Consider the following 21,922-nt stretch of genomic DNA (forward strand, 5'->3'; position numbering starts at 1 on the left):
ACATGACATCAACAAATGTGACATTGCAGGACTTTCTCCACCTAAACCCTGCAAGACAGACACTGTCCTCTGACGAGTAGTCTACTAAGACAGCTCCTGTATTGTCTACTAAACCATCTGAGAGACAAACTTGTAAGAGAAGGGCCTCGTCAGTGGAAAGGAGTTCCTCTCCCTCTCATAAGGCTAAAAGAAAGTTGGAAGCCACTTCGTCTATGCCTTCCTTTGACTCAGGACACCACAAGGCACGTCATCCTGATGAAAAAACCACCTCCAAATGTAAGGAGACATTTTCAAAAAACCAGGGGGGGATGGCGGGGGTAGGGGGGACAGTTGTCCACGGAGAAGCCATCCACGAGCGGCAGCAAGGTCAGGGACTTACCGACGACCAAGCCGTTGACGTAGCCACCATCAACTACGACAACACTCCATCGTCCACGATGAAAATCCTCGTTGACAAAGGAAGCCCATCACTCGTCGACGAAACACTCCACGAAGCTCTCGTCAACGGATCAACCATCTACAAAATGTTTGTCCACGAAACCACCGCCGTCAACGAAGCCATCGTCCGCGAAACCACAGTCGACGACTCCGAAAGATTCTGTGTCTTCTGAAGAAGTAGAACCCACAACACCATTCGCTGACGTCATGGATAAACCATCCAATGTGAGCAGTCTCCACAAGTCTTTGGGAGCACCGTCTCCAATTTCAGATACGCCTGAACCAGTTGGAGCACAACTGTCCCCTTTAAAAGAGATGACAGAACTCCTGGACGTCATTCTTCAGTTCTCAGACACGGAAATGCTTAGTGAGCAACCTTTCCTCATTCCGAAAACAGCCCTCCTTGGCAACCGGATTCAGAGGACATTGCTGATCCTTATGACCCGGTGCTCAGGGCATCGATGCAAAGAATCATTGAGGAATTTAACAGGCACCAAGAACAAAAGAATAGGTCTTCTGTACCGAAGGAGCCAAGAACCCCCCTGAGGGATGCTTCACCTCGGCATAGCACGCCCAGACACTTCCCTTCCAGGAGTAGACCACAGAAAAGAGCACGATCACCTGAGCCTCCACGTAGATCCAGGAGCAGAACACTCAGTGCTTCACTGACAAGAGTCCCCTCTCCAGCATCACCTCATAGACCTTGATCGCCAGTTCGAGATCCAACTACGGTACCTTCATCTGTGTCAGTATCTGATTGGCAAGAGGACCCGTTCAGGGATTTTTCAGATCCTGAGGAAGGGGAGACTACGCAGGAAACTGATGCTCCCAGTGAATGGGATGATAAATATCGTCGAGAAACCCAGGAAGAAAGACTTCCCAGGTGATTCGTTACTCCCTGACTATTTGGTATCGTTTCATACTATAATTGGTAAAGCTGCAGACTTGTTCAAAGTGCAAGTTTCTTCGGAAGAGAAGAAGTCTGTGCTTTATGATCAGAGACAAACGCAGAAGAACCGTTACCACCATTCCTCTTCTCAACACCATGTGGGAGTCTGGGTCGAAGATACTGGCCACACCTTTATCCACACCTGCGTTAGTTTCAAGACCTGAAAAGAAGTACAAGGCACCTGATTCGGCACCGCTTTGTTTAAGGGGTCATACTAAGCCAGACTCAGTCATCACAGTAGCGGCCAGAAAGAAGTTAGCCAACCCATCATCACCAATGTCGGCACCTCCAGACAGGGAAGGTCGTAAGCTGGAAGCCAAGGGTAGAAAGGTGTCTTCCTCAGCATCTCTCACGATTAGAGCGGGCAACGCATTAGCCATGACAGCCAGGTTTGACCGCAAACTTTGGCTTCGCATGTCCAAGCTGACCAAACATCTACCGGCAGATTTACAGGAAGAAGCCAGGTCCATCATTGTGGATGGAGAAACTACTTCAGACCACATGATCGATGCTGCTGTCGATGTGTCCGAGTCAGGTTTCAGACAAATGGCCCACAGCACGGTGCTAAGGAGACGGGCATGGATGAAGGCCACGAATTTCAGGCCTGAGGTGCAGGCACAAATTTTGGACGTGCCCTTCGAAGGGCAAGACTTATTTGGCAAAAAAGTAGATGACCACCTAAAAGGAATTAAAACAGATACAGCTCGAGCCATCAGTTTTTGGCCCTGTCGAGGTTCAGCGTCAAAAGACAGAGGATATACGCATTCCTCCTATGGTCAAAAGTCACAAGGTAACACATTCCAAGGCAACAGATATCAATCTGCCAACAGGTATTCCCAGAGAGGAAGGCACGGCTCTTCCGAAGGTAAAGCCCAGAACCAACAAAATTGACTATTCGATTCTTCCCCCTCTATGTTGAACACCTGTGGGGGGAGGGGTAAGCCAATTTTTTCAACGCTGGAATTCGATAGCATCGGACAAGTGGGTGTTACAGGTGGTCCGCAGGAGTCGCACCATAGAATTCCTAGACAATCCTCCATCCCTTGCCCCACCCCTCGCAAAGTGCACATGCTGCGGAACGTCATGGTAGAAGTTAAAAAATGACTGCACAAAGCAGCTATAGAGGCAGTTCCTTATTCACAGAAAGGAAAAGGTTTCTATTCCCGTTCTTTCTAATCAAAAAGAAAAACGGTCAATGGAGGCCCATATTGGACTTAAGGGCACTCAACAAATACATCCAACGCATCAAATTCAAAATGATATCCCCGCAAGGCGTCTTAACGTGGCTGAACAGAAACGACTTCCTAGCCACTCTGGACTTAGAAGACGCATATTTCCACATTCCAATTTATCCTGCCCACAGACAGTTCCTCAGGTTCGCTATAGGAGTCCTACATTTCCAATTCAGTGTACTCCCGTTCGGGCTAAAATCAGCACCGAGGGGATTTACCAAATGTCTGGTACCCGTAGCAGTGAACCTCAAAAAGGTTGGAAACGGAGGTCTTTCCATATTTGGACGACTGGTTGATAAGGGCAAGCACCTACAGTCAAGCTCAATTGGCAGTATTGAAAATGCTAAAACTCCTAAAAGGGTTAGGTTTTTCGATAAACAACATAAAATCCTGCCCAGTATCCAGCAAGACGGTTGTTTTCCTGGGGGCCGAGTTCGACATCACCATTCCCAGGGTAGGACCATCGGCGGACAGAGTAATAGCCATCCTCCGCTCGACATCATTGTTCCTAGAAAAAGAGACAGCCATGGTACGCTCTTTTAAATCCCTCCTGGGCATGATGTCCTCATGTATATTTCTCATACCAAATTGCAGACTTCGCATGAGACCAATCCAGGAGGCCCTGGACCACCAATGGAAACAAGCCATGGGTTCATGGGAAGATGTAGTCCAGATACCGATGGCAGTGCACAAGGCACTTCGATGGTGGAATACTCCATGGAACCTGGTCTGAGGGATGCCATTACAGGCACCAACATCCGCTCTTCACTTAAGGGCAGATGCGTCACTTTCGGGATGGGGAGCACACTTGGCTGACCCCCAGACAAAAGGGGCTTGGTCAGACCAGGAATCACAGCTCCACATCAATGTCCTAGAGCTCAGGGCGATCCAATGGGCTCTAAAAGCTTTCCTTCCAGTATTGGCGGGTCAAGTCTTCACCATTCAGACAGACAATACAACCTCCATGCACTACACAAACAAGGGGGCACACAGTCGGAGATCTTATCACAGGAAGCTCAACTACTATGGTCAGATCAGGGCGGAACATCTCCCGGGAGTGGGCAATGTCTTAGCGGACAAACCAAGCAGGGACTACGTGTCATACCACGAATGGGAGCTAGACGAAAAGGAAGTTCAACAGATTTTCTCCGTATGGGGCCATCCACAGATCTACCTCTTTGCCACCAGAAAATGTCAAGAATTCCCCTCAAGGTACCCGGAACATCAGTCAGCAGGAGATGCATTCTCGGTGGACTGGACAGGGAAGTTCCTTTATGCCTTCCCCCCCATTCCCCTCATAGCCAGAGTTCTGCGAAGAATGAAGGAACAGGATTGCTCCATGATCCTAATGGCGCCGGACTGGGCGCAACAGATCTGGTATCCGACTCTGCAGCATCTCTCCCGGTGGCCTCCAATTCGCCACCAGGCTCATCAGTACCTCTTGACTCAGCAGAACCACAAGGTCCTCCACCACAACCCAGCGAGCCTCTCCTTGAAAGCCTGGTTCCTGAGCAGCGCAAACTCATGAACTTGAACCTTCCGGCGGACTGCTGGGACATAATCAGGGCCTCTAGAGCCCCTCGACAAGGATCCCCTACGTGCAGAAATGGACCCGCTTCTCTAAGTGGTGTGAAACATTTACGATTAACCCACTTACAGCTTCGGTAGAACAGATACTACCTTACTTATTACATTTGGCGAAGACAGGTCTCTCCCTATCCTCCATCAAAGTTGACCTGTCGGCCATATCAGCATACACGACGACTCCAGAAGCGCAGCCATTACTCTCTCTTCCGGCCATCAAGATCTTCCTGAAGGGGTTGTTGCGTACTTACCCTCCTACGCCCTCATCAATTCCTTCCTGGACCTAAACATGGCCCTCTTGGAACCCCTTTCGAACCCATTCACAGATGTGAAATAAAATTCTTATCTTGGAAAACGGCTTTTTGATAGCCATGACTTCGTCCAGGAGGATCAGTGAATTACAAGCCTTGTCTTCAGAACCTCCTTTTACTTTGTTTCAGCAAGACCGCGTCATTTTGAGGACACACCCAAAGTTTCTGGCCAAGGTCTTATTGGAAATGACACTCACAGAGCGCATTGTTCTACCATCTTTCTTCTGGAACCATACCTCGGAGGCGGAAAGAGCTTTACATTCCCTAGATGTGACTAGGGTTTTGAAATTCTACTTGCAGAGAACTAAGGAGTTCGGCTTATCTAACAGACTGTTCATAGCCTTCGCGGGCCGCACAAAAGGGCAACATATCTCCAAACAAAGTCTGGCAAGATGGGTCTTGTTATGCATCACCCATTGTCATCAATTGAAGGGCGATCCTCTCTCCAGACCGCCTTCAGCACACTCCACCAGAGGGAGAGCGGCATCAGTAGCGTTTCACGCAGGGGTACCCTTGAAGGACATCTGCAGAGCCGCTACCTGGAGCACTCTGCACACATTCGCCAAACACTACTGCCTAGCAGAATATGCCAGCAAGGAATCTGCAGTTGGACAAGCAGTGCTCTGCCACCTCTTTGCATAAGGTAGGACCAGCTTCCTTTACCGCCTTTCCCTGAGTAGATAACCCTTGTGATGCTGCATGGTAAAGGTTTGTCAGAAATAACTTTTCTGCGTCTATGATTGTATTTGTATTTTTGATGCTTGTTAATCTGCTTCTCCAGCATGGGGTCTGGCATGGATTCACATGCTCATGAATATTCCCCGTCGTCAGGCTGGGAATCCTCGGTAAAGAAAAAACCAGTATCAGTTTCGTTTCTGATCTGTCTTTCGTAGTAATAACCAATCACTGGTCTCTGCGTCATACTGACCACAGCCAATGACTGCCCTCTACCTAAGCACCGCCTCTGGCAGCCATCTTCAGATTTTTACCGCACGTTCATGTGTTGGGATCCTCGTGCTATTGCTCTCGAGCGTTAGTGCTATTTTTTCGCGCTTTTTCACAAAAACTTCGATTCTTTCGGTCAAAAGAGCCTCAAGCTCCACCGATCCTACATCCGATCAACGGGGACCCGTGTCGGATTCATCTGTGCCCCTCAAGGGTGAAGATTTCGTCGAGCTACACTTCGGAGGACTCCAGAAGCTTCTCAGGCCCGGTCTCGGAGATGGCCCAGGAGAAGGGAAGCTCGACGCCCGGAAAGCTGTTCAGGGCCTGCCCTGGATGCCAGCTGCAGAACGTCTTCAAGGAGGACGAACACTCTTTCTGCCTTTACTGCCTTCATGGGGACAAGACGCACGTGGAGAAGGACTGTGCGTTTTGCGGCAACATGTCGGAACGGACCATGAAGGACCGCCATCAACGTCTCGCCAGCTGGCTGGAGGGTAAGAGCCCGTCTGGCGAGAAGAAGAAGAAATCTGAGCGGTCTTCTAAGACCTTTGAGGGCGCCCCGGCGACGGGGGCCCAACATAAGGCCAAGCACCGCGAGTCCGCTGGCACCGGGAGCGCCGAACGGTCGGGCTCTACGGGCGCCAGGCAGGGCGCACCCTCCCCGGCACCATCAACCACGAGCCAACGCTCTGGGTCGGGTAAGAGGAAGGCCGAGCACCCGGCGAAGCTCCTGGAGAGACCCCGGTCGAGCTCTAAGGCAGAGGAGGAGCGTGGCAGTGCCCCCTCCCTCAAGGATAAGGCGGTGAGCGCACCTAAGGTGGTGAAGGCCTTGATCCATTCGACCAAGCCCTCTATCGAAACGGTCGCGGCGGCCCTGGCCCAGCCTGTGGAGGCTGCACCAGTGGTGGCGGCCTCGGGGCCCAGAATCTCCCTGCCTCCTCGGAGGGAGTCTTCTTTCGTGCCCATCGATAGGACCCCCGTGAAACCCTCCGTGGGGAAGAAGGTGGGGCAGGGCGTCGTCGGAGATTCGGCCTCAACCTCAGAAGAGGAACTGATCGAGGTCTTAAGCCACGGCCTAGGCGTGGAACAAGACCAGCCCGTCGGAATGGGCCCCGACGCAGGTGACGACGACGACATCGTCGAGGATACCGACGGGGCCCCTGCTCGCCCGTCGGATTCCCCTCTGCCAGCGCCGCAGGACAACTCAGCGGCCATTTTGTTGGCTATACAGTCCTTATGCTCCGAGATAAGGACGAGACTACCGTTACCGACGGAGGAACCTCTCCCGTCGGGGGATCCAGAACCGGGACCTTCTGGTGTTCCCCCTACCAAGAAAAGAAGGATCCATCCACCGCCTCCTTTTCAACCATCGCGCCCCATCCAACGGGGACTGACACGGCAGCGACGGGTACGGACGACGAGGCATACGACGAGGATTTTCCGTCGTCGCCTCCCCCCAGGGCTTCTCCGCCCGACGAGATTGGATCGTTCCACTCAATGATCGCCAGGGCATCCGAGCTTTTCCAACTCTGCCCTGAGGAGAAGAAAAAGGAAGGCTTCCTTTACCAACGGCGCGAGACCAAGAGGAAGACGGTCCTCGCAGTGCCTCTGTTGGACGACATTTGGGATGAGGGCCTTTCCCTCCTCAAGAACCCTTCCACGACGCCAGCGAAAAGAGACCGGTACGAGAAAAAGTACCGGGTCCCGGACGACGATTAAAGCGGCCAACGCCTTGGCTATCGTGGCCCGCTACGACAGGGAACTCTGGTACAAGATAGCTCCCCTGCTGGATTTTCTGCCGGACGACAAGAGGGCGGAGGCCCTTGAGATCCTGCAGGAAGGTGAGGTGGCCTCGGACCACGCCATCACCGTGGCGACGGACATCGCCGACACTGGGTTCCGCCAGATGGGCAACGGCGTTTGCCTTCGACGGCGCGGATGGCTCAAGGCTACGGACTTTCGGCAGGACGTCCAGAACAGGGTCCTGGACATGCCCTTCGACGGGAACAACCTGTTTGGGAAGACAGTGGACGATTCCCTTCAGGCCATCAAGGCGGATACGGAGACGGCCCGGGCCCTTGGAGTGCTGCAGCAACGGCGGACGCCCTTTCGGAGCGGCGGAGGCAAGGGCGCCTCCAAAGGTTCCGGCGGCGGTTTCGCTTCCTACCGTCAAGCGGCCCGCTCGTCGTCGCAAGAGGCCTACAGAGGACGAGGCAAGTCTGGCGGCCCCCGCCGTCGTCGCCAAGGGGGCCAAGGCGGCAAGGCCGCGTCCAAGCAGGATTGAACCGGCCGTGGGGTCGGGCCCCCACCGAAGCACCCCGGTGGGAGGCCGGCTGGCGGGCTTCGTCAGCGTGTGGGAGTCCATCTCCACCGACCGTTGGGTGCTGGACGCCCTGGCCCGGGGCCACGCGCTCGAGTTTCAAAGAAGGTGCCCGCGCGTCCCCCCCGTGGCCAGGAAAGAACTTCACGTCCCTCAACTTCTCCTGGAGGTGAAGGCGATGCTCAGGAAGGGCGCCATCGAACTCGTCCCAAAGAGGCTTCGGGGCTCCGGAGTCTACTCGCGTTACTTCCTCGTGAAGAAGAAGACGGGAGGATGGCGCCCCATCCTGGACCTGCGACGCCTGAACAAGTTCATCAAGGCGCAGAAGTTCCGGATGGTCACCCTCCAGCACGTCCTGGGTCAGCTGAAAGAAGGAGACTTCCTATCGTCGTTGGATTTGGAGGATGCCTACTTCCACATTCCCATCCTAAAGGGGCACCGAAAATTCCTCAGATTCGTGGTCCAAGGGCGTCATTACCAGTTCAAAGCCCTTCCCTTCGGACTGCGGTCGGCACCCAGGGTTTTCACCAAGTGCCTCGCACCGGTGGCGGCGCAGCTGCGCCGCGAGGGGATTCACGTCTACCCCTACCTGGACGACTGGCTCATCCGCGCCAAGACGAGGGAGCTCGCCGTGGTCCACACGGCAAGGACCGTCCAACTCCTCACGGACCTGGGATTCTCCGTGAACTACGCCAAATCCCACCTGGTGCCCGCGCAAGTCGCACTGTTTCTGGGAGCGAGGCTCGACACAGTGTCCCTTCTGGCCTCCCCGTCGGAGGAGAGGACCAGGACCATCTTGGGCAAGGTGCAACGGATGTTGGTGGCCGACGCGGCCAAGGTGAGGTCCATCAAGTCCCTCCTCGGGATGATGTCTTCCTGCATCTACCTCATTCCCATGTGCAGGCTCCGGATGCGCCCGTTGCAAGAGTTCCTGGATGCGCGCTGGATCCAGACGACGGGCAGCTTCGAGGAAAGGATCAAGCTCGACGAGAGTTTCCGACGAGCGATACGGTGGTGGGGCACCCGCGCGCATCTGACGGCGGGCATGGACTTCCAGACCCCAGCCCACCAGGTGACTGTGACCACGGATGCCTCCCTAGAAGGGTGGGGAGCGCACACCGAAAATCTGCACGCAAGGGGACTCTGGCTCCCGACGGAGAAGTCCCTGCATATCAACGTCCTGGAGCTCCGTGCAGTGTTTTGGGCCCTCAGGTCCTTCCTTCCGTCCCTCAAGGGCAAGGTGGTGAGGATCTTCACCGACAACACCACCACCATGTTTTACATCAGGAAACAGGGCGGAACCAGGTCCCCAGCGCTGTCCAAGGAGGCGCAGGACCTGTGGCATTGGGCCGTCGCCCAAGGGATTCTTCTGGTGCCGTTTCATCTGGCAGGGATAAAAAACACCATCGCCGACTCACTCAGCAGGGAGCTGCGCTCGTGCCACGAGTGGGAACTACGGCAGGATCTGGTGGATCGCCTCTTCCGACGGTGGGGCACACCCCAGATCGACCTGTTCGCGACGGCGACGAACACCAAGTGCCGGAGGTTCGCCAGCAGGTTTCCCCAGACGAGGAGCATGGGCGATGCTTTCTCGTTCCCCTGGGAGGGCCTGTTCCTCTACGCGTTCCCTCCCTTGCCTCTGCTAATCCGGCTCGTCAACCAGCTCAAGAGGTCACGGTGCAGGATGATCCTCGTCGCACCTGCGTGGCCGAGGCAGATATGGTTCCCGGACCTTCTGGACTTGTCGGCGTCCCCGCCAATCAAGCTGCCGGCGGACGCGGATCTACTCTCCAGGGAAGGAGGCGCCATCCTCCACCACGACCCGAAGTCGCTGAACTTGCAGGCCTGGCTCCTGCAGCGCTAGAGTTTGGAGGATACGACATACCGGCCGACTGCAGAGAGGTTCTTGCAAAGGCCAGGGCGTCCTCGACTCTTAAATGCTACGGACACAAATGGAAGAGGTTCTCTGTCTGGTGCCACGCACAGAAGATTAACCCTCTACGGATTACGGCTCCCCAAGTGCTGCCGTACCTGCTGACGCTGGCCAAAGCTGGTCTGGCACACGCGTCCATCAAGATTCATCTTGCTGCGATCTCCCGATACACCAGAACCACGGGCAGGACGTCCTTGTGGTCTCATCGTCTGGTGAAAGAGTTCATGAAGGGACTGTTCAGATCGTTCCCGCCGGTGAAGGCTCCGGCCCCGGCGTGGGAGCTCAACGTGGTACTGACCAAACTCATGGGACCTCCGTTCGAGCCTCTGCACTCGGCCCCGTTGAAGTTTCTATCGTGGAAAACAGCTTTTCTCGTGGCCATCACCTCCGCACGACGAGTGGGAGAGATCCAGGCCCTTTCCTGCAAGGCACCGTACTTGACTTTCCACGACACGAGGGTAGTGCTCAGGACGCACCCCTCCTTCATGCCCAAGGTACCGTCGGACTTTCATCTCAACGAACCCTTGGTGTTACCTGTGTTCTTCCCGTCGCCTTCGTCGCCGGCTGAGAGGACTTTGCACTCGCTGGATGTAGCTAGAGCGCTGAAGTTCTACGTGGACCGCACGAAAGGTTTTCGGAAGACGTCACAACTCTTTGTGAACTTTGGACCTGTCAATCAGGGGAAGGCTCTCTCGAAGGCTTCCATCTCCAGATGGCTCTCCGGCTGTATCATGTACTGTCACCGGTTGGCAAACCGACCGCTGCCTGGCCGTCCGAGAGCCCATTCCACCAGAGCGATCGCAGCTACCACGGCGTTCCTATCTGGTGTGCCCCTGCTGGACATATGCAGGGCTGCTACGTGGAGGTCGACGCACACCTTCACGAAATTCTACTGCGTCGACCGGGATTCCAGGGAGGAGTCCAGGGTCGGCCAAGCAGTGCTGCGCAACCTGTTCGCCTGAGGTGAGCCTGGTGAGGAGGTAAGATGCTTAATGTTGAGTTGATGTGATGCTTAATGTTGAGCCTTTGCCACCTCCCGTGGTTGTGCATGTGTGTACTGCTATGTATTCTTTATTCATGAGCATGTGAATCCATGCCAGACCCCATGCTGGAGAAGGAACAAGTTACTTACCTGTAACTGTTGTTCTCCAGCATGGGTCTGGCATGGATTCACATGCGAACCCTCCCGCCTACCCCTCTGCGGCTCTTCACTTGGTCATACTGCCACTTCACGTGCTTCCAAATCTGAAGATGGCTGCCAGAGGCGGTGCTTAGGTAGAGGGCAGTCATTGGCTGTGGTCAGTATGACGCAGAGACCAGTGATTGGTTATTACTACGAAAGACAGATCAGAAACGAAACTGATACTGGTTTTTTCTTTACCGAGGATTCCCAGCCTGACGACGGGGAATATTCATGAGCATGTGAATCCATGCCAGACCCATGCTGGAGAACAACAGTTACAGGTAAGTAACTTGTTCCTTAGAATCACATGCTGTGCATATGCTCCGACATCCAGTGGTAACCGCGGAGTATTACATCTTGTCTTTCGGGGACCGAAAGCGGACGTCGGCATAGGCGTGTCTGTAACACTATCCCTATAGTGACGTGTGTAGTACCCAAAATCCCTCACGCGCGGAGCTCCCTCAGATTGTTTTTTTCCGCCCAGATAACTGGTCGCCCTATAGTGGAGCTCTTACTAGAGACATTGTTTATCTTTACTGAATTGTCGGTTTATTCCCCGTTAAGTCACTTCACCCAATAAGAACATCTTCGACGAAGACTACGGGGGAAAACGTCTACGGTTGTGGATTTCGGCGTCTAAGGTCCTGTGGCCGGATTTTCCGCATGGTCGGGCCCTCTGGCCGACCTATACAGTAGGGAGAGTGGGGTGGGGGTGGCCATATTGTTTAGTATGTCTTTCCTCCTTTCCCCTCTTTTCCCTTTTGGTCTGGTCATCCTTCCCTTTGGCTATGGAAAGGACTCCTTTTAGATTCTGCCCTAAGTGTAGGGTCAGATATCCTTGGAAGGACGAACACAGGGCGTGTAACGCCTGTCTCCCCCCAGAGCACGGCGAGAAGCGGCGTGCAAACTCCTTCGGCATAAGACCCTTGCAAGAGTGGCTCAACAGCCAGTGGTGTCAGGCCAGCGGACAATGGGAAGATCTGGTAGTTGTCTCGCCAGCCCTCGTCCTCTCTCTGCAGTGGTGGTCAAGAGAAAACCTCTTGAAGGGGAAGACCTTCACCCCTGCAGTGGAAGCCACTCTTATGACAGACGCATCTCTCACGGGGTGGGGAGCTCACCTGCTTCAGCAGACAGCGCACAGAGTGTGGTCCCCTCAAGTAGCGTCCAACCATATAAACTTACTGGACTTATTAGCAGTGTTCAAAGCATTGAAGGCCTTTCAGACGCAACTGCAAGGGAAGACCGTGCTGATCCTAACGGACAGCACTACAGCAATGTATTACCTGAACAAACAGGGGGGCACTCGCTCTCCAGGGCTATCCAAGCTGTCCCAAAACATTTGGCTATGGGCTCTCAAACACAAGAAGTTTTTGTTGTCCCAACATGTTCCAGGGGAACTCAATCTTCTGGCGGACGTACTCAGCAGAGATTTTCCTCTGCCAGACAGAAGAATACGAATAACGACTGCACGAAGACATTGGGCCTCATTACGAGTCTGGCGGTAATCTCTGGGAATGGGGATCATGGCAACACCGGCAGCATCTCGTAATGCTGCCGGTGTTTCCTCGTCCGCCTGCAGGCGGGCAGTGTTAAAACCGCCAGGTCAGGCCTTAGGAACATCACCTCCCGCCTGCTGGAGTCGGGATCAGGCAGTCCGGAAACAACGGTGGCGGCGGGTTTACCGCCACCGTTATTTCCGGACCGCATGAGTTATAATGAGGCCCATTGTGTCCAACGTCTTTGCAGAATGGGGTTTCCCAGAGATCGACCTGTTCGCTACTCAGGAGAACGCCCAATGCCAAGACTATGCCTCCAGGTAACCCCAGAACCGATCCAAGGGGAACGGTCTCTGGATAACTTGGTCGGTGAAATTTGTCTACGCTGTCCCCCCTGCCTCCCGACTCCCCTTCTCTACAAGATAGTGCACAAGATGCACCAGGAACCAGTTACCATGATACTGGTGGCCCCAATGTGGGCCTGCCAACCTGATGGAAATGTCCCTCTCCCCACAAGTCAAGCTGCCCTGCCCGTACAACATGTTGTCTCAGGACAGGGAGGAGACCCTACACCCATGGCCACAAACTCTGAAGTTAGTAGCCTGGCTCCTGAGATCATAGAGTTTGGACACCTGCAACTCCCTCAGAGGTGCATGGACATACTCAGGGAAGTGAGAAAACCTAATACACGTTATTGCTATGCCAGCAAATTAAAACGTTTTGTCATCTGGTGCAATTCCAAGGGCGTCAATCCCATCGATTGCTCACCCTCACAAATTGTGCTGTATCTAACCCACCTGTTGGACACTGGGTTAGTCTTCAATTCTCTAAAGGTTCATCTGGCTGCTCTGTCAGCCTACTCCACATCACAAAAAAAGGTATTGTGTTGGAAAATACCAGTGATTAAAGCCTTTATGGAAGGGGTTAAGAGGATTTATCCTCCCATCTCTCACCCAGCCCCTGGATGGGATCTGAATGTGGTTTTTGACCAGGCTCATGCGAGCTCCCTTTGAGCCTATGCATAAAACAAGTCTGAAAGACCTGACTTATAAGACAGACTTCCTAGTGGCTATCACTTCTATCAGAAGGGTTGGCGAACTACAGGCTCTTTCTGTTCTAGACCCCTTTGTTACAGTCCACAAAGATAAGGTAGTTCTGCGCACACACCCCAGGTTTGCGCCTAAATTCATCTCGAAGTTCCATGTGAACCAATCAATCGAACTACCCACTTTCTTCCAGAACCCTACTAACATGGCCGAAAGAAGCCTTCACACATTAGACGTGCGCAGGGCAGTCATGTTTTACCTGGAAAGAACTAAACCTCTAAGGAAGACTAAACAATTCTTTGTTTCAGTGGCAGCTGGTAGAGAAGGGGAACCTGTCTCTAAATCAGCTATCTCAAGGTGGATTGTCAAATGCATCACACTATGTTACACTCTTGCTAAGAGAGAACTGCCCTTCAAGCCTAGAGCACACTACTCGAGGCACTGGGGCATCCATAGCATTCATTGCAAATGTTCCTCTTGAGTCCATTTGCAAAGCGGCAACCTGGAGTTCTGTACACACCTTTACTAAACACTATTGCCTAGACACTCATTCTAGGTCTGATTCTAAGGTGGGACAAGCAGTACTAAGACATCTTTTCTCTACTGTTCGTTCTCACAACCCACCTCCAACTCCGGGTACTGCTCACTAGTCTATGCACAGCATGTGATTCGAAGGAGAGTAACAAGCATCAAAAGACATGCATTACTTACCGTAATAGCATTTCTGATGATTGTATCTGCTTAGATTCACATGTGCCCTCCCTGCCTCCCCGCTCGGGGTGTAAGGAACATAGACGTCTAACTATTTTCTCTCTTTATGTACTCACTCACTTAGCCTTGGGCTCCCTCATGGCAGAAAAAATACAATCGGAGGAACCTTGGCGCGTGAGGGATTTTGGGTACTACACACGTCACTATAGGTATAGTGTTACAGACACGCCTATGCCGACGTCCCCTTTCGGTCCCCGAAAGACAAGATGCAATACTCTGCGGTTACCACTGGATGTTGGACCATATGCACAGCATATGAATCTAAGCAGATACAATCATCAGAAATGCTATTACGGTAAGTAATGCACGTCATATGTTTATGATGGTGGCATGCTTTAATGCGTGTTATTCCATTCAAGCATCTGAATCTATGAAAGATCCAATGCTGGAGAAGTCTTAGTTACTTACCTGTAACTGTATTTCTCCAGCATTGGTATCTTTCATAGATTCACATGCGCCCACCCGCCTCCCCTGAGAGGCTGCTCCTACGCTCAACACCCATCACACTGTAGTTTCTACGATTCAAAATCTGAACATGGCTGACTGGGGCAGAGCTTAAACCCTATCACCTCATTGGTTGGGGCCATAAAGGACCAACGTGAGGTGGAGGGTCTACACAATAGAATAGTTCATAGGCCACAATGGAGTATTTACATGCATTCTGTAGGGGAGAAGGGATGTATATTAAAACATTTTAATAATTATTTTTTATCAATGAGGATTCTCAGTCTGACGACTGGGAATATTCAAGCATGTGAATCTATGAAGAATAACCAATGCTGGAGAAATACAGTTACAGGTAAGTAACTAAGACTGCTAATCGACAAGAGAAGCTCTGAAAGGGACCACTTCTTCCCTTGGGTTAGGGGGACCAACTAACCCGAGACGAACTCCACTGGACCACCTTCCCCGAATGGGTGTACTTCTTTGCTTCTGCAGGAACCAAGTGCCAGGGGTTGAGAAATCCGTAGTCGAGTGCAACGTCTGTGATCCGGCCAGAAGCTACAGGAGTGTCCCAATGACCCTCCAGAAGTAGGACGACCAGAGCTCAAGTCCCCTCATCAGAGTGCAGGACTCAAGGAGTGAAGGAAGCCCAACAGGTATCCAAGATCAGCGGTGGTGCGGTTTACCGTGTGCTGAAACCCCAAAGTGCCGCTGACCTGAAAAGAGCTGTAGCTGCCACCGACCTCCGAATCCCTGCCGCATGAGTCGTCCAGACGTCCTCCCTCTTGTCCACACGACTGAGGACCAGGACCCCAGTGTTAGGGAGAGTTCTTACAAATGTGCAAATTCCCTTCACCTTCAAGACCCCCAGCAACTTTGCTGGATTTTGAGGACTTGATTTTTTTACCTGTAGAGAGTATGACCCTTTCGTCCACTCTCTCATGTATTTTGAAATTTGTTTTACTCTTGTGTTTTCTTTGGTTATGGATTCTAACCAACTCCATAGGCATCCTCTTTTCATTTGTGTCACACAGCACCCTCAGTGCAGTGGCACAGGGAAACCTTTTCAGGCTTTCCCAAGGTTTAAATACCTTCTCTGGGATAAAGTACTGTTTCCCAGAGTAAGTGAAGTGAAATTGACTTTACTAGTCTTCTAAATTCCTACACCGAGCACAACATATCTTCCTATAGAGTGCTGGAGGGGTTACTTGGTATCCCCTGTGTCCAGATACTCATGTAGCAGTCACATGCTACCCTTTACTCTCAGAATGGCTGGTGGCAGTGGTTTTACAACAAACTACCATGATTTTTCCCGACCACGAGCGCCGGTAGCATTAAATCGCGGGAGCCATATTTTTCAAGATGGCGTCTGAGCCCCCTCTGTAAAAACAGGTTCCGGACTTCTTTTTTCGCCATTTTTTTGTGGAAAGGTCCTTCTAGAGTTTTGATCTATGCGCCAAACCAGGTTTGGTCTCTTTGTTCATTCGGCTTTGGCAGGCTTCAGGAGTGAAGACTGCCTCTGGCACCCGAGTGTCTGGGGTGGGCAAGAAGTGAGGGAGGTGCCCGAAACTCCCTGTGCTTAGTCTCCTAGGAGACCCAAATGCACTCTGTGGTGATTGGCTGGCTGACTGTCTGGCAAGGACAGCCACCCTGCTGGGTGAGTGACAGCTAGGCTGGAATGAATGGGAGAGAACGGAATAAAAGGCAAGTCTCTTGGCTTGGAAGGCAGAGTCGACCACTGGAAGGAACCGAAGAAGAGCTTGAAGAAGACGGCTGCTGCAACTCCTGGACCGTTGGTTTGCCCGATGAAGCCCTGCTGCAGGGCCGAATCTCCAAGTTCACATCGACAGAGCAGCCCCTGCAAGGACGACTTCTCCCTTTGAGTTGGTGGGACCAATCAGCTCACAAGTAAGCCACCTGGACACCTATCTCGAAGCTGGTTGAAATTCCTCAGAGTTGCTGCAGGAAACCGTAGAACCAGGGAGAGGGACACCAGTTTGTGTGCTTTACCCACAACCACCGGAATTGAAGTTATGCCAAGTGCTAGATTTCGGACCAGTCCCAGTGCAGTGCAGGAGTCCCCCCTGACGTCCTCCCTCTTGTCTCCACGACTGAGGCACAGGAACAGCGAGATCTGCAGGAACAGAAGTCTTCAGCTGCATCTTTTTCTTCATTGTAAGGTACTGTGAAATAAGACTGAGAGTGCTTGCCTCTCGCGGTGAAAGTGTTTGAAACTTTTGCAACTCGCAGGCCTAATCGGCTTGCCAACCAACATATGATTCTTCTTTTTACAAACTACTACCAAGAACTTGTGCAGAGACTTTACCGTTTACTTACCAGAACAGCTTTATCCTATCCAAGACTTCAGCCCATTGACTTTGGCCTAGCCTATTGAATTGAATTGACTCTTCTGGTGAACTCAAAGTATTTGCACTGTCTAAGAATAATTGTAACCTTTCATGTTCTAATAATCTTTGCCTTTTCCTCATCTTGAAAAGTATCTTGAAATAGTATTGAAGTATATTTGTGTGATTATATTGCCTCCTTTTTATTAATGTTTTTTAACTGACAGATAAATAAATTAATAAGTATTTATCAAAGAAACCTTGAGCGCCAGAGTTTATTTGAACACTTGTGATTGTAGACCTCTGTGTAACATCATTACTGCTCACATTCCCCTCTTGAGAGAAGCCTGGGTGCTCAGCTCCGGTACCAAATCTGTGTCGTACAGACTTGTACCAAAGGTTGGTTTTTTTACACCTGTAGTCCTAGTTGTGTGTAGTGGTCCCAAAGGGTTCTGCATGCAAACTTTGCCTAACACCCAGGATCTGTATCGCTGCAACCCGACAGAAGCCAGCTGGACCACTCTTCTTCTAACCAAAGGTAATGTTCCGACTGGGGGTACTTGCCTCTGTGTCGTTAGCTTTGCTCTTCTTAGTTGAGACTTGCAGTAGCTACTTTGTTAGAGTTGATTTCAGCTCTTCCTTTGAAAGTGTAACAGCTTGTGACCCTACAGTGATTTTTCTTCAACAAGCTTTCTAACTTTGTGCAAGACTTTGTTATCTAAGAAGTGCCTCCGCTCCGTAGACTTTGCTCAAATTGACTTTGGCTCTCCTGGCTCCCTGCAGACTCTTCTAGTCCGTTGACTTTGATACTTACTTTCCCCCATAGGTGATAACTTGGTTTGTAACTACTATTGCTGGGAAAGGTTTTTATCTAGACTTCTTTGGAGGATCACATGCTCTGAGAACCTGTTTAACCTTTCCTTTCTGCAAAACCTCAGAATCTACAAAGTGTACTAGTGATAATAAATACCATTACTGTCCTAGTTAGTGAAGTCACCTCTGGGTGTAGGAAGTGTTAGAAGCATCTCAAACGAGTATCTACTAGCTTTGTATTGATTCTGGAAAAGTATTTTAAAGTATATTTGATTGTTGCATAAATTGCCCTTTTTAAAGAACGCTTATTTAAAAACGACTGTTAAATTAATTATTTATAAGCAAACCTTGAGTGTAAGTGTTACTTGGCTACTTGTATTTACGAATTTCATTACTACGGCTTTACAGCTCACATCTGCCCCTCTTGAGATAAGCATGGCTGCTCAGTCACACTACCAACTTGTGTAGTACAGGCCTATTCCAATAGGTGGGTTACCAGATACCAAGAGGACATGGGTTGTGTAGTCTCCCCAAGGATTGCTACATAAATTCTTGCCTAACAATGGTGAGTGTCTTGGCCAAGTGGTGTTTTGGCTTGTGACAGCTTTGTAGTAGTGGTAGACAATCTTGTACATGGTGTGTCACTGAAAGAGTAACCAGCGGGAAATGTTGAATGTTCTTAGTCCTGTGATGAGACGTGGTGCAGCATGCTGGATGGCTTCCAGAGGAGCCAAGGTCCTGACAGTAGGGAGCTGCCACTGTCCATTTGGGAGGTGAATAGTGCTTGAACTGCCCTGACACTCGAGGTAGTGATGAAAGGCTTGACTTTTATCGGACGAGTGCAAGCTAGTGCCACATTACTTCTGTTTTCTTCACAATGTGCGTTTTGATTAAGAGATCAGTTGATCAACTAAAGGTCAGAGTTTTTGCATTGGGCAGCACCACGTTGAGCTCCGGCGCCGGAGCCTTCACCGGCAGGAACGATCGGAACAGTCCCTTCATGAACTCCTTCACTAGGCGATGGGACCACAGGGATGAGCGCCCCGGAGTTCTGGTGTAGCGGGAGATAGCTGCCAGATGGATCTTGATGGAGGCATGGGCCAAACCTGCCTTGGCCAGCGATAGCAAGTACGGCAGCACTTGAGGGGCTGTAATCCGCAGAGGGTTAATCTTCTGTGCCCGGCACCAGACAGAAAACCTTTTCCATTTGTGTCCATAGCACTTGAGAGTTAAGGACGCCCTGGCCTTTGCAAGCACCTCCTTGCAGTCCGCCGGGATATCGTACTCTAGTGCTGCAGGAGCCAGGCCTGCAGGTTCAGCGACCCCGGGTCGTGGTGTAGGATGGCGCCTACTTCTCTGGCGAGGAGATCCGCATCTGTCGGCAGTTGGACTGGGGGGGGGACGCTGACATATCCAGAAGGTCCGGGTACCAGATCTGTCTGGGCCACGCTGGTGCGACGAGGATCATCCTGCACCGGGACCATCTGAGTTGGTTGATGAGTCGCAGCAGCAACGGTGTGAACGCATACAGGAACAGGCCGTCCCAGGGGAATGAGAAGGCATCGCCCATGCTCCCCGGCTGGGGAAACCTGCTGGCGAACCACCGGCACTTGGTGTTCGCCGCCGTTGCGAATAGATCGATCTGTGGATTGCCCCATCGTTGGAATAGCAGATCCACTTGATCCTGACGCAGTTCCCACTCGTGGCACGAGCGCAGCTCCCTGCTGAGTGAGTCGGCGATGCTGTTCTTTATTCCTGCCAGGTGGAAGGGTACCAGAAACATCCCTTGGGCGACGGCCCAGTGCCACAGATCCTGGGCCTCCTTGGATAGGGCTGGGGATCTGGTGCCTCCCTGCTTTCGGATGTAGAACATCGTGGTGGTGTTGTCAGTGAAGATCCTCACCACCTTGCCCTTGAGGGACGGAAGGAATGACTTGAGTGCCCAGAACACGGCTCGGAGCTCCAGGACGTTGATGTGTAGTGACCTTTCCTCCGGGAGCCAAAGGCTTCTTGCGTGGAGATCTCCGGTTTGCGCTTCCCATCCCTCCAGGGAGGCATCCGTCGTCACCGTCTCCTAATGTGCCGGGGTCTGAAAGTCCATACCCGCTGCGAGATGCGCGCGGGAGCCCCACCACCGGATCACTTGGTGGAAGGTCTCGTTGAGCGAGATCCTGTCTTCGAAGCTGCCCGTCGCTTGCATCCAACGGACGTCTTCGAAGCTGCCCGTCGCTTGCATCCAACGGACGTCGAGGAACTCCTGCAGTGGACGCATCTGTAGCCTGCACAAGCGCACGAGGTAGATGCACGAAGACATCATCCCGAGAAGGGACTTGATGGACCTGACCCTGGCCACGTCCATGGTCGACAGCCATTGCGCCTTGCCCAGGAGGGCCTTCGTCGTTTCCTCCGACAGAGAGGCCAATCGTGCCACTGTGTCGAGCCTCGGTCCCAGAAACAGTGCGACTTGCGACGAAACCAGGTGGGATTTTGCAAAGTTGATGGAAAATACCAGATCCGTGAGCAGCTGGACGGTCTTCGCTGTGTGTTCAACGGCAAGTTCTCTTGTCCTTGCTCGGATTAGCCAATCGTCCAGGTAGGGGTAGTCATGGATCCCCCTGTGGGCGCAGCCGCGCCGCCACTGGTGCTAGGCACTTGGTGAATACCCTGGGCACCGACTTCTCTGCTTGCTTTGATTTTTTTCATAGTGATGCACCGTCGAGTCATGGCACTTGACGGCCTCTGTACAGTCCTCAGACGTGATATTTACGCTGGTATATGAAGCACGGCGGTGACAGTTACATCAGTTCCGTTTTTTCTGCATGCTAGAGTGCTTCCGAGCGACATCGCCTCAGCGAAATTTCAAAATACATATTACTTCAGAAGTAGATTCATCATCTATTCGACATGTCCACAACACCGAAGACCGGGTTGAAGCCATGTGCTGACTGTGGGGTAAAAATGTCCATTGTCAACTGCTCTGCGTAGGTTTATGGTGTCTCGGACGGAGAAGGCCACAGGGTCGATGATTGTGACTCGTGACCGTCCATGATGGTCAAGGCCGTTGACTTCTTCGTTCTCTACTGACAGTCCCCTTCAAGTGCCCCTCTCAAGGAGTCAAAAAATGCTAGGCCCACCCCACCCCCCTATACATCTCGAGAGACCAGCAGAGAGTTTGTGTCTCCTTCACGCACGCCTAAGAGCCTGGGAAGAGAGGTTCCTCGACACAAGGTGAAGGATCCTTCTTCGACGCACAAGGTGAAGTCATCCTCTTCCTCCTCGAAGGTGAAACATTCAGGGGCTTCAACTCCGGTCTCAAAGCTTTCCCCAAAGCTATCGAAGACGTTGAGAGACTCACCCCAACCATCGAGGCATGTAATAAAATTAAAGCCATTGAGACATTCACTGACTGCTTCTTCGAAGCCTGTGTCTCCCTCAACGCCATCAGTGCATTCAGTGCCTCCAAATCCTGCAAAGACTTTCACATACTCGACAAAGTCCTGCAATCTCTACCTAGATCAGATTTCTTTAGATCCATGGGGTCTATCTTCGAGCAAGAGGAGGACCATGCTCCATTTGGGTATGAATTTGAGACACCCAATGTACCAGAACAGCTTATTTCTGAAGAATGCAGAATATTGTTGAAACACTTAAGGAAACTAGCAGCTGGGAGACTTCTCTAGAAACTGATTTTGGAAACAAAGAGATTGCTGGTTATTCAGATCCATCTTACAGGTCAGTGATCAGTAAAGTCTCAGAATTTAGAATGGCTTATCCTCACACATATTCCTTATCTTAGATATTCATATCTTCCAGCTTTGCTGCTTCGGAATTTTTTTTCACCAGCGGGCGCTGTGCTCAAGGTCGCAGCGTTGATGTCCCTCGAGGGCTGCCGTCGAACGTCCATGTAATCCGTAGTATAAAGGGCTCCACCCACACCCGTTGGCTTCAGTTCCGTTTTTCCAATGGCTACTGCTTCGTGTCACGAAAACGGCACTTCAGTTTGTCTGCGAAATGTCTTCTTCGTCGAAATCCTTCGACACCCAAAACAGGCTTTAAGAAATGTCAGAAGTGCGGGAAGAAGATGTTAATCACCGACCCCCATCAAAATTGCC

At 51.8% G+C, this 21,922-nt stretch overlaps 1 protein-coding gene across 2 annotated transcripts in view; it reads left to right on the top strand.

Moving 5' to 3' along the window:
* The window catches only part of CREB1 (cAMP responsive element binding protein 1), a 379,690-nt gene that overhangs the window by 238,562 nt on the left and 119,206 nt on the right, over window positions 1-21,922 (top strand). The window lies entirely within an intron of this gene.

Source organism: Ambystoma mexicanum, chromosome 9 (genome assembly GCF_040938575.1).
Source record: "Ambystoma mexicanum isolate Mex_15411 chromosome 9, UKY_AmexF1_1, whole genome shotgun sequence".
NCBI classification, from domain to species: Eukaryota; Metazoa; Chordata; class Amphibia; order Caudata; family Ambystomatidae; genus Ambystoma; species Ambystoma mexicanum.